This window comes from Coregonus lavaretus, assembly GCF_964263955.1.
Source record: "Coregonus lavaretus genome assembly, chromosome: 16".
NCBI lineage: Eukaryota > Metazoa > Chordata > Actinopteri > Salmoniformes > Salmonidae > Coregonus > Coregonus lavaretus.
Window position 1 is genome coordinate 49,805,619 of NC_140003.1, and position 11,588 is coordinate 49,817,206.

Consider the following 11,588-nt stretch of genomic DNA (forward strand, 5'->3'; position numbering starts at 1 on the left):
AGCTGTGGCCGGAGGAGTAGTCTCCTCTAGCTGTGGCCGGAGGAGTAGTCTCTTCTAGCTGTGGCCGGAGGAGTAGTCTCCTCTAGCTGTGGCAGGAGGAGTAGTCTCCTCTAGCTGTGGCCGGAGGAGTAGTCTCCTCTAGCTGTGGCCGGAGGAGTAGTCTCCTCTAGCTGTGGCCGGAGGAGTAGTCTCCTCTAGCTGTGGCCGGAGGAGTAGTCTCCTCTAGCTGTGGCCGGAGGAGTAGTCTCTTCTAGCTGTGGCCGGAGGAGTAGTCTCCTCTAGCTGTGGCAGGAGGAGTAGTCTCCTCTAGCTGTGGCAGGAGGAGTAGTCTCCACTAGCTGTGGCCGGAGGAGTAGTCTCCTCTAGCTGTGGCCGGATGAGTAGTCTCCTCTAGCTTTGTGGATGGTGAGCGGGTCCAGCAGGTACCACAGAGTTGACTGTTTTTGCTTCTACCACAGGAGCCAGATATTTCTCAGAATGTACAAATCTGAAGCATCCGGTTGGAATTTCCCTTCCGAAAAAAGATTGCAGTTAAAGTGCAGTATAACTGCAATATGAGGCAAATACTGCGTCCAAAATAACACTGTTTAATTTACTGCAGTAATGTTGCAGTATAAGTGCAGTTCAACTGCAGTACACTGCAGTTATTCTGCAATTACTGCGTCAAAAATACCACAGTCGACTGCAGTTACTGCACTTTTACTGCAGTTTCAAAACTGCAATCTTTTTTTGTAAGGGTTCCGCTCCCCACCAAGTATAGGTAGCTGCGTCCCAAACTGGTCTCGGAGTAGTGGGGTGTGTCGAAAGCAGTGGGCGTGTTGAAAGGAGTGGGTGTGTCGAAAGGAGTGGGTGTGTCAAAAGGAGTGGGTGTGTCAAAAGGAGTGGGTGTGTCAAAAGCGAACTGCTATAGGTTAGACGCTCTTGATTGAACGGTGTTGTCATTAAACTTGACCTCTGACATAAAATGAGGATGTCTGCCATTTTATGGACTCTTAACCAACCGTGCTATTTTGTTTGTTTTTTCGCATTGTTTGTAACATAATGATGCTGCTACTGTCTCTTATGACCGTAAAGAGCTTCTGGACATCAGAACAGCGATTACTCACCTTGGCGGGTTATACACTGTATCGGCAGGATAGAACAGCACTGTACCGGCAGGATAGAACAGCGCTGTACCGGCAGGATAGAACAGCGCTGTACCGGCAGGATAGAACAGCGCTGTATCGGCAGGATAGAACAGCGCTGTATCGGCAGGATAGAACAGCACTGTATCGGCAGGATAGAACAGCGCTGTATCGGCAGGATAGAACAGCGCTGTACCGGCAGGATAGAACAGCACTGTACCGGCAGGATAGAACAGCACTTTATCGGCAGGATAGAACAGCGCTGTATCGGCAGGATAGAACAGCGCTGTATCGGCAGGATAGAACAGCACTGTACCGGCAGGATAGAACAGCAGCCTCTGGTAAGACAAGGGGTGGCGGTCTATGTATATTTGTAAACAACAGCTGGTGCACAAAATCAAATACTAAGGAAGTCTTGAGGTTTTGCTCGCCTGAGGTAGAGTATCTCATGATAAGCTGTAGACCCACTATCTACCAAGATAGTTCTCATCTATATTATTCATAGCTGTCTATTTACCACCACAAACCGATGCAGGCACTAAGACCGCCCTCAATGAACTGTTTACGGCCATAAGCAGACAGGAAAATGCTCATCCAGAGGCGGCGCTCCTAGTGGCCGGGGACTTTAATGCAGGGAAACTTAAATCCGTTCTACCTCATTTCTAACAGCATGTTAAATGTGCAACCAGAGGAAAAAAAACTCTAGACCACCTTTACTCCACACACAGAGACGCATACAAAGCTCTCCCTCGCCCTCCATTTGGCAAATCTGACCATAACTCTATCCTCCTGATTCCTGCTTACAAGCAAAAACTAAATCAGGAAGCACCAGTGACTCGCTAAATAAAGAAGTGGTCAGATGAAGCAGATGCTAAGCTACAGGACTGTTTTGCTAGCACAGACTAGAATATGTTCAGGGATTCTTCCGAAGGCATTGAGGAGTGCACCACATAAGTCACTGGCTTCATCAATAAGTGCATCGATGACGTCGTCCCCACAGTGACCGTACGTACATACCCCAACCAGAAGCCATGGATTACAGGCAACATCCGCACTGAGCTAAAGGGTAGAGCTGCCGCTTTCAAATCAAATCAAATCAAATCTTATTTGCCACATGCGCGGAATACAACAGGTGTAGACGTTACCGTGAAATGCTTACTTACAGCCCTTAACCAACAATGCATTAATTTTTTCATAAAAAAGTTAAATAAAACAACAACAACAAAAAAGTGTTGAGAAAAAAAGAGCAGAAGTAAAATAAAGTGACAGTAGGGAGGCTATATATACAGGGGGGTACCGGTGCAGAGTCAATGTGCGGGGGCACCGGCTAGTTGAGGTAGTTGAGGTAATATGTACATGTGGGTAGAGTTAAAGTGACTATGCATAAATAATACACAGAGTAGCAGCAGCGTAAAAAGATGGGGTGGGGGGGCAGTGCAAATAGTCCGGGTAGCCATGTGTCACGATCGTCAAAAGGATTGGACCAATGCGCAGCGTGGAATGCGAACATACTTTATTATATATTCACCACATGAACAAAAAACAACAAAACGATACGTGAAGTCCTAGGTAACAAACACAAACCAACACGGAACAAGATCCCACAATACACTGTGCCAAACAGGCTGCCTAAGTATGGTTCCCAATCAGAGACAACAAGCAACAGCTGATTCTCGTTGCCTCTGAATGAGAACCACCCCGGCCAACATAGATACACATGAACTAGAAACTGAAACAAAGAACACAAAACATAGAATCTACACACCCTGGCTCAACATATAAGAGTCCCAGAGCCAGGGCGTGACACCATGATTAACTGTTCAGGAGTCTTATGGCTTGGGGGTAGAAGCTGTTGAGAAGCCTTTTGGACCTAGACTTGGCACTCCGGTACCACTTGCCGTGCGGTAGCAGAGAGAACAGTCTATGACTAGGGTGGCTGGAGTCTTTGACAATTTTGAGGGCCTTCCTCTGACACCGTCTGGTATAGAGGTCCTGGATGGCAGGAAACTTGGCCCCAGTGATGTACTGGGCCGTACGCACTACCCTATGTAGTGCCTTGCGGTCGGAGGCCAAGCAGTTGCCATACCAGGCGGTGAACCAGTCAGGATGCTCTCAATGGTGCAGCTGTATCATTTTTTGAGGATCTGAGGACCCATGCAAAATCTTTTCAGTCTCCTGAGGGGGAATAGGCTTTGTCGTGCCCTCTTCACGACTGTCTTGGTGTGTTTGGACCATGATAGTTTGTTGGTGATGTGGACAACAAGGAACTTGAAGCTCTCAACCTGTTCCACTACAGCCCTGCGATGAGAATGGGGGCGTGCTCAGTCCTCTTTTTTTCCTGGATGGCAGGAAGCTTGGCCCCAGTGATGTACTGGGCCGTATCCAGGCCTGCTCTCATCCAGGACCTAGTTGATCTAAATATTATTAAAGGTACCATGTGTTATAAAAACAACATGCGGCTTATGGTAGAGAAATTAACATTTAATTATCTGGCAACAGCCCTGGGGACATTCCTGCAGTCAGCATGCCAATTGCATGCTCCCTCGAAACTTCAGACATCTGTGGCATTGTGTTGTATGACAAAACTGCAAATTTTAGAGTGGCCTTTTATTGTCCCCAGCAAAAGGTGCACCCGTGTAATGATCATGCTGTTTAATCAGCTTCTTGATATGCCACACCTGTCAGGTGGATGGATTATCTTGGGAAAGGAGAAATGTTCACTAACAGATTTGTGCACAACATTTGAGAGAAATAATCTCTCTCTTTCTCTGAATAAATTAATTTGTTCATGTCACGTATGCTCCCCCTCTGGTCTCTAGGTCACCAGGCTGCTCTTTATTACACACACCTGTCACCATCGTTACGCGCACCAGCGCCTCATCAGACTCACCTGGACTCCATCCCCTTCCTGATTCCCTCCCCTATATATGTCACTCCCTTTGGTTCCTTCCCCAGGGGTTATTGATTCTGTTACTCTGTTCCTGACTCTTGTTTTGTTTCATGTTTTATTTATCAGTTGTCATAGTTACTGTGTACATCTATGGAAGGGGGTGAGAACCATCTGTAATTAGCCCACCCAACTACCTCATCCCTATATTGTTATTTATTTTTGCTCATTTGCACCCCAGTATCTCTATTTGCACATCATCTTCTGCACATCTATCACTCCAGTGTTAATACTAAATTGCAATTATTTTGCACTATGGCCTATTTATTGCCTTACCTCCATAATTTAATACATTTGCACACACTGTATATATATTTTCTGTTGTATTTTTGACTTTATGTTTTTTTTACCCCATATGTAACTCTGTGTTGTTGTTTTTAATCGCACTGCTTTGCTTTATCTTGGCCAGGTCACAGTAAATGAGAACTTGTTCTCAACTGGCTTACCTGGTTAAATAAAAATAAATAAAAAATAAAAAATGTACCCAGAGGAGGACAGAAGCTAGCTGTCCTCCGGCTACACCATGGTGCTACCCTACAGAGTGCTGTTGAGGCTACTGTAGACCTTCATTGCAAAATAGTGTGTTTAATTCAATTATTTGGTGACGTGAATATATTTATTATAGTTTTATCTAAAAAGCATACTTTTTTAAATTTTTGACTATTTAGGTTTTTATGAAATTCACTGCAGTCCTGAAAAATAAACTAGACAAAATATGGACTGACCTAGGTAGACACTCTCCCTATAGCACGATGCGTTCTACCCCGGCTAGGAAAACTGGACTTAGCCCGCACAAGGTTCTCTACGAGAACACCAGCATCTCCTCCATGTGCTATCCCGGACCTGCATTGGTTAGATGATACTGTGCTAAAGTATTGTGTAGCCTTAACTGACTGCATCCGAGCTGTTCACTCACAAGTCTCCACAGCCACGAACTCCAGCCAGGGGACTGGGTAATGGTGAGACGACACACTCGAGGGAAATAACTATGGAAACCCCAGTGGAAAGGGCAGTTCCAGATCGTCCAGGTCACCCAAACTGCAGTTAAGTGCCTCGGATGAAGGAGCTGAACTGGAAGAAGATGTTGCTCCTACAGCCAAGTAGGGTCCTTGGACTCTCAGTAGCTCTGGGACTCCTTAGCAGACAACGGGCCGGAAGCAGGTGTCCTGGGTAACCTCTCCCTGTTGTCTCCGCCCCAGCTGGGGGGGGACCAGGTGTACTGGGTAACCTCTTCCTGTCTTCTACGCCCCAGCTGGGGGGACCAGGTGTACTGGGTAACCTCTCCCTGTCTTCTCCGCCCCAGCTGGGGGGACCAGGTGTACTGGGTAACCTCTCCCTGTCTTCTACGCCCCAGCTGAGGGGACCAGGTGTACTGGGTAACCTCTTCCTGTCTTCTACGCCCCAGCTGGGGGGACCAGGTGTACTGGGTAACCTCTCCCTGTCTTCTACGCCCCAGCTGGGGGGACCAGGTGTACTGGGTAACCTCTCCCTGTCTTCTACGCCCCAGCTGGGGGGACCAGGTGTACTGGGTAACCTCTCCCTGTCTTCTCTGCCCCAGCTGGGGGGACCAGAAGCCCAGGACCACATGAGACGAGAAAAGGCCCCTGCAATGAGTCTGTCACATGGTACACCCCTGATCCCGAATCCATTTGATGCTCAATCTATAACCACTGATTATCACTCTGGGTTTAGTAGATATCAATCTGATTCTGGGTACACTGCCTGGCACCAGGCTACAGTCATTTTCCAGAACAATAAAACAAGTAAATTCCGCTCTGAGAATTTGGGAAGCGTTGACCGTAGTAGTTTTTTCTGCCCTCATTCAACCGCTCCGAAACTGCTGGTAGTCGCTAGGCGACTAGGCTTTGTGTCTAACCTCTGACCTCTTAGATAGGAACTATTACAGTTGAAGTCGGAAGTTTACATACACCTTAGCCAAATACATTTAAACTCAGTTTTTCACAATTCCTGACATTTAATCCTAGTAAGAATTCCCTGTCTTAGCTCAGTTAGGATCACCACTTTATTTTAAGAATGTGAAATGTCAGAATAATAGTAGAGAGAATGATTTATTTCAGCTTTTATTTATTTCGTCACATTCCCAGTGGGTCAGAAGTTTACATACACTCAATTAGTATTTGGTAGCATTGCCTTTAAATTGTTTAACTTGGGTCAAATGTTTTGGGTAGCCTTCCACAAGCTTCCCACAATAAGTTGGGTGAATTTTGGACCATTCCTCCTGACAGAGCTGGTGTAACTGAGTCAGGTTTGTAGGCCTCCTTGCTCGCACACGCTTTTTCAGTTCTGCCCACAAATGTTCTATAGGATTGAGGTCAGGGCTTTGTGATGGCCACTCCAATCCTGTCACGCTCTGGCTCCGGGACTTTGTATGTTGAGCCAGGGTGTGTTCGTTTTGTTGTGTTTTGGTTGGTTGTCTTTGGTTGTGTTGTCTTGGTTTGGTCAATGACTCCCAATCAGAGGTAACGAGTGTCAGCTGTCGGCTCGTTATCTCTGATTGGGAGCCATATTTATACTGTGTGTGTTCACCTTGTGGGTGTGGGTTTTTGTTCCATGTTTCAGTCTGTGTACTGAGGACTTCACTATCCGTCATTGTTTATTGTTTTCCTCGTTCGTGTACTTTAACGTTAATAAAGTCATGTTCGCTACAAACGCTGCGCTTTGGTCCACTCCTTCCGTAGACGGCCGTGACAGAAAAACCCACCAAAAAAGGACCAAGCAGCGTGTCCAGGAGCAAGGAGACTGGACATGAGAGGAAGGACCTGGGATCAGGGGAGTAGGAGTTTCGGCTGGGCCACGCTAAGTGAAGAGGAGAGAGGCTGGTCTATGAAGCAATGGATCGAGAGTCTGGCGAGAGCTAGGGAGGCCTGGTCCACGGGGAGGAGAGAACCCCAGAAAATTTTTAGGGGGGGGCTCACGACGTGGACGACGGGGCAGCAGGAGGCCGCGATGGAGCGGTCCAGCGGGTGTGAAGAGGAGGCCGCCAGGTTAAGGGGGCCACTGGTCACAGAGGAGAGGGAAAGTGTGGAGGCACGGCGAGAGGTACTGGGGTGTGTTACCAGTCCGGTCCGGCCTGTTCCTGATCCCTGCGTAGGGCCAGTGGTGTGTGTCCCCAGCCCGGTCCGGCCTGTTCCTGCTCCCCGCACCAAGTCTGTGGTGCGTCTCGTCAGCCCTGTCCGGCTCGTTCCTGCTCTCCGCACCAAGTCTGTGGTGCGCGTCGCCAGCCCGGCCCGGCCTGTTCCTTCTCCCCGCACCAAACCTGTGGTGCGCGTCGCCAGCCCGGTCCGGCCTGTTCCTGCTCCCCGCACCAAGTCTGTGGTGCGTCTCGTCAGCCCTGTCCGGCTCGTTCCTGCTCTCCGCACCAGGTCGGTGGTGCGCGTCGCCAGCCCATTCCGGTCCATTCCTGCTCCACGCACCAAGCCAGGGGTGTGTATCGTCAGCCCGGTCCGGTCCGTTCCTGTTCCACGCACCAAGCCAGGGGCGCGTGTCGTCAGTCCGGCTCCGGCCAGGGTGTGTTCGTTTTGTTGTGTTTTGGTTGGTTGTCTTTGGTTGTGTTGTCTTGGTTTGGTCAATGACTCCCAATCGGAGGTAACGAGTGTCAGCTGTCGGCTCGTTATCTCTGATTGGGAGCCATATTTATACTGTGTGTGTTCACCTTGTGGGTGTGGGTTTTTGTTCCATGTTTCAGTCTGTGTACTGAGGACTTCACTATCCGTCATTGTTTATTGTTTTCCTCGTTCGTGTACTTTAACGTTAATAAAGTCATGTTCGCTACAAACGCTGCGCTTTGGTCCACTCCTTCCGTAGACGGCCGTGACAAATACCTTGACTTTGTTGTCCTTAAGCCATTTTGCTACAACTTTGGAAGTATGCTTGGGGTCATTGTCCATTTGGAAGACCCATTTGCGACCAAGCTTTAACTTCCTGACTGATGTCTTGAGATGTTGCTTCAATATATCCACATAATTTTCCTTCCTCATGATGCCATCTATTTTATGAAGTGCACCAGTCCCTCCTGCAGCAAAGCACCCCCACAGCATGATACTGCCACCCCCGTGCTCCATGATTGGGATGGTGTTCTTCGGCTTGCAAGCATTCCCCTTTTTCCTGCAAACATAACGATGGTCATTATGGCCAAACAGTTATATTTTTGTTTTATCAGACCAGAGGATATTTCTCCAAAAAGTACGATCTTTGTCCCCATGTGCAGTTGCAAACCGTAGTCTGGCTTTTTTTAATGGCGGTTTTGGAGCAGTGGCTTCTTCCTTGCTGAGCGGCCTTTCAGGTTATATCGATATAGGACTCGTTTTACTGTGGATATAGATATTTTTGTACCGGTTTCCTCCAGCATCTTCACAAGGTCCTTTGCTGTTGTTCTGGGATTGATTTGCACGCGTCTCCTTCCTGAGCGGTATGACAGCCTTCAGGCGTTTGGAAATTGCTCCCAAGGATGAACCAGACTTGTGGAGGTCTACAAAAAAATTTCTGAGGTCTTTCTTTCGATTTTCCCATGATGTCAAGCAAAGAGGCACTGAGTTTGAAGGTAGGCCTTGAAATACATCCACAGGTACACCTCCAATTGACTCAAATTATGTCAATTAGCCTATCAGAAGCTTCTAAAGCCATGACATCATTTTCTGGAATTTTCCAAGCTGTTTAACGGTACAGTCAACTTAGTGTATGTAAACTTCTGACCCACTGGAATTGTGATACTGTGAATTATGAGTGAAATAATCTGTCTGTAAACAATTGTTGGAAGAATTACTTATGTCGTGCACAAAGTAGATGTCCTAACCGACTTGCCAAAACTATAGTTTGTTAACAAGAAATGTGTGGAGTGGTTGAATAACAAGTTTTAATGACTCCAACCTAAGTTTATGTAAACTTCCGACTTCAACTATAAGTGCGATTTCACTGTTAAATGTGAACATGCTGATTGGGCAGTACTAAAGAAACCTAAAAACCAGGTCACTAATATGACTGATAGAACTGGTATCTGGACTTCCTGAAAGGAGCTGGAACAAGCCCAAGAGCCGACCGAAAGATGCTCATAGAAGGTCTCTATGAAGCCCAGGGATCTCTATGAAGCCCAGGGATCTCTATGAAGCCCAGGGATCTCTATGAAGCCCAGGGATCTCTATGAAGCCCAGGGATCTCTATGAAGCCCATGGATCTCTATGAAGCCCAGGGATCTCTATGAAGCCCAGGGATCTCTTGATCTCTTGCCAATCAATGTCGAAGTGCATGAGTCAACTGTCAGAAAGAGACTGCACAAACTAGGCCTACATGGGAGGTCAGGAAGGAAGAAGCCTCTGCTCTCAAAAAAGAATATCAAGACATGACTGACGTTTGCCAGACAACACCTGGGTAAAGACCAAAACTACTGGAACAATGTGCTCTGGACAGATGAGTCAAATGTGGAGTTGTTGGTTCGCCTCAATGCCAGACGTAATGTTTGGCGAAAACGAAACACTGCCTTTGATCAGAATAACCTCATACCAACCGTAAAGCATGGAGGCGGTGGCATTATGGTTTGGGACTGCTTTACTGCCTCAGGGCCTGGCCAACTTGCCATCATTGAGTCAACCATGAATTATATATTGTACCAGAAAATTCTCGTGGAGAATGTGAGGCCATCGGTCAAAAAGCTGAAGCTGAACCGAACATGGATCTTGCAACAGCACAATGATCCAAAACACACAAACAAAGCTACAGCAGAATGGCTCAAAAATAAGAAATGGAGGGTTATGGAATGTCAGAATCAAAGCCCAGATCTCAATCCTGTCGAAATGCTGTGGAGGGACTTGAAGCGGTCCGTGCATTCAAGAAAGCCCTTGAACATGACACAGTAGAATCAGTACTGTAAAAAAGAGTTGGCAAAAATTCCTCACAGTCGATGTACAGTGCATTCGGAAAGTTTTCAGACCCGTTGTTTTTTTCCACATTTTGTTAGGTTACAGCCTTATTCTAAAATGTATTAACTAAATGTTTTTCCTCATCAATCTACACACAATACCCCATAATGACAAAGAGAAAATAATTTTTTATACATTTTAGCAAATGTATTAAAAATAAAAAACTGTTGACAGTGCACGTCAGAGCAAAAACCAAGCCATGAGGTCGAAGGAATTGTCCTTAGAGCTTCGAGACAGGATTGTGTCGAGGCACAGATCTGGGGAAGGGAAACAAAAAATGTCTGCAGCATTGAAGGTCCCCAAGAACATAGTGGCCTCCATCATTCTTAAATGAAAGAAGTTTGGAACCACCAAGACTCTTCCTAGAGTTGACCACCCGGCCAAACTGAACAATCGGGGGAGAAGGGCCTTGGTCAGGGAGGTGACCATGAACCCGATGGTCACTCTGACAGAGCTCCAGAGTTCCTCTGTGGAGATGGGAGAACCTTCCAGAGGGACAACCATCTCTGCAGCACTCCACCAATCAGGCCTTTATGGTAGAGTGACCAGACGGAAGCCACTCCTCAGTAAAAGGCACATGACAGCCCACTTGGAGTTTGCCAAAAGGCACCTAAAGACTCTCAGACCATGAGAAACAAGATTCTCTGGTCTGATGAAACCAAGATTGAACTCTTTGGCCTGAATGCCAAGCGTCACGTCTGGAGGAAACCTGGCACCATCCCTACGTTGAAGCATGGTGGTGACAGCATCATGCTGTGGAGAAAAAATGTTGTGTGCCCGAACAGCCGAAAAAACCCTTACCGAAGTCCAAAACGAACAAAAACGTCACAAAATGTCGTCATAATATATGCATGAACTCTTCTGAACTGTTTCGGCTGGGAAGCATGCGGACGCCTTTAATTAGGCTGTCTTCAAGTGAATTACTATATTCACTCAATACGCTGATGGATTAACATACAAACACACATGATGTCAGCAGGCTGAAGGTGAGCTCACAACGGACACATACAGACAGGGTATGCTATCCCTCACATACAGACAGGGTATGCTATCCCTCACATAGAGACAGGGTATGCTATCCCTCACATATAGACAGGGTATGCTATCCCTCACATATAGACAGGGTATGCTATCCCTCACATATAGACAGGGTATGCTATCCCTCACATACAGACAGGGTATGCTATCCCTCACATATAGACAGGGTATGCTATCCCTCACATACAGACAGGGTATGCTATCCCTCACATACAGACGGGGTATGCTATCCCTCACATACAGGGTATGCTATCCCTCACATACAGACAGGGTATGCTATCCCTCACATACAGACAGGGTATGCTATCCCTCACATCTCTCTCCTCTCACCCACTTCCCTAATAGAGGCAGGAGTCTATGGGTCGTATATATTTTGTCATTATATTCAGGGACATGTGTGATGTAATTGTCACAGAATGCCTCTTTTTCAGTTGACCAAATGTTCTAATTTGCATACATGTTTCATTGTGCAGTGATGATTGAAACATATGACTTAGAGAAGTGATTCAGTAGCATAGCTAAGTTCACTGAAAAGATGTTTGAACT